Source organism: Penaeus vannamei, chromosome 10, assembly GCF_042767895.1.
Source record: "Penaeus vannamei isolate JL-2024 chromosome 10, ASM4276789v1, whole genome shotgun sequence".
Taxonomy (NCBI): domain Eukaryota; kingdom Metazoa; phylum Arthropoda; class Malacostraca; order Decapoda; family Penaeidae; genus Penaeus; species Penaeus vannamei.
This window is the reverse complement of record NC_091558.1, coordinates 334,534-337,033: the sequence shown is the minus strand read 5'-3', so window position 1 is coordinate 337,033 and position 2,500 is coordinate 334,534.

Here is a 2,500-nt window from a genome sequence, read left to right as displayed (position 1 = left end):
CCCCACATAAACCGGTAATTGCCGCATCTCACCCTCGGTTGTTGCAGAAACTGGTATTCACGGATTCCGGTGCTTCCCAACCGTTATTTCCGATCGTCTCTTGTTTATGCATTACACGCGAGACAACATAAAATAGTTTTGATGTAACCTGGAAGCGCTCATTGCCATTACGTGACCTTTGCATTTACCTTAAGGTCTTAGAAATATGGTTCAGGTGTAAAATAACGCTAAATGTGGTATATCAGTAACCGGTATCCAAACATACTATTCAAGGATCTGGAAATCATGACAGTCGAAGAGATAACCTGTACGTGGCTTCGAATTAAACCATGAGAAGAGACAGATGTCCACTTTCTTAAAAATGAACATGTTATTAGCTGTTTTACCAAGACATCGTCACACAGAAACAGTGAATTGCTTTGACGCGTAGATTTTCAAACTACTAATTAACACTGATCTCCACTACCTTGTTCCAATCCAAATGTTAGTTTCGTAAAAGTAATAAATAGAGAAAAAGGAACAACTATAAATAAATCAATAAATTGATATACATGTATATAATAGATGGACGGATTGACATATAGATAAATAGATACAGATATAAATATAGATGTAGATAAAGATATACATTTGCAGATATATACAAATTATATCTATGTATATATATACATACATATATATATATATATATATATATATATATATATATATATATATATATATATATACATTTGTGTATACGTGTGTATATTTACATATTTATGTGTGTTTGTGTGTATGTATCAGAATTATTCCGACATTTAAATCCGGATACGTTTTAGAAGGCCTCCAGGAAACAGGAGGCGGTTGAGATGCATTACCATGTTGAAGTGTTGTATTTTGAATATAGTAAGTCTTCACGCCCAGTAAAGGAGGGGTGAAAAGTTAAATTAACCTTAGAATTCAAATGATTTGGTATATATACCTTGTTTTTTTCTTATTTATCATCATAATCTGCATTGCGATATGCCACCAGGTATTTCTTACTTGTGTATAGATTTTTTTTTCGGCAGGAATAAGTCCAATCCACCCCAAGAGCCCTAAGATTGTGAAGTCATATCTGCTATAACTGCAGAGATGTCTAGACCACGTAGAATTGCCCAAACCCCACCGAAACATTTACAAATTTTATTTTCAAGGCATATCAATGTAGCAAAATTTAGTAAAGTAAATTATGATGATTATCTATATTTCAGTGGTTTATTTAGATGTTAACAATTCAATGAAGGGAAAGTAATACCCAGTTTTGTCTTTACGTCCATGTCAGACAGACTCTTTCCTTCACCCCAAATGCAGGTATGTCAAGTACTGGGTATTCAGAAGTGTTACCCAGATATTGAAGGTTTTAATGCTTGATAAGTGAATTAATGCAATTGAATTAATGTAATCCACGTGTTTTGAATTACAACTAATGTGGAGTTGCTGCTTCATCTCGAACGCATAGAGGTATGTGGGGGGGTACAGCAACGGTATTATTCAAAGAAGACAGTTTCGACAGCACCAAGGAACTGATTGGGAATGGCATTATGTATCAAATTAAACTAAGAAAGGAAAATCAGGAAAGTTAGAAGAGGGGATTTATCCGTTTTCGTCCAAGGTAATAATTAAATATCAGGGAATGGGGGTCAGTGTTTCAATCCTGTCTCACACTTGGTTTTATTATGTTCATTGTAATGATTACACAGCCCAACAATTTTTTTCATCTGCTGAATAGAATTTGATAGCCAATTCTAGGGCAACCTTTTCAGTTTTTACACCACGTCACATGTCTTAACAACATTGTTAATATATGCAGAAATCCTAATTCTCCTTGGTTGTGAACATCCTCGGGTTCTTTTTTTTTTTATCAAATCCAACAAATTAATTTACATGTTAAAAACAAATATTTGATAACTGTCATGGTAAATTCAGTATTATCACCAGTGATATGTCTTATATGTTTTTCTCTTTCTTTCTTTCTTTCTTTATTTTATCAAATTCTTAAGCATTGAGAAATTTTCTTTTGTTGGACCTTCTGGAATGGCAGGAAACATCACAGTCTCGCTGCAAGCTCCAGCAATAATCAGTTATCCTATTTTTATCCCATTTTCCTTGATATCTTTGACCCATTACCTTAATATCTTGATGGAATCTCTCTCCCTGCTCATCGCTGACATTACCAAGATTTTTTTGGAAATTCATCCAAATGACTGTCGTGGAAGTGAATCTTGATGCTCATTTTACAATCCAGGTTATGAAACGGAAAATTAGTTCCTTGACAATATCCTTGGAATTCTCTGCCTTGGTATTTCCTAAGAAGTTCTGCACTACAGCTGCAAATGCTTTCCGAGCAGATTTTTCCGTCTCATTCATGGATGTGATGAAAGAAGGATCCTTTAGCAACTTTCTTATCTGGGGTCCATCAAAAATGCCAGCTTTTACTTTCTCATCAATAAGACCACTAAAGCTTTCATCAGTCCAA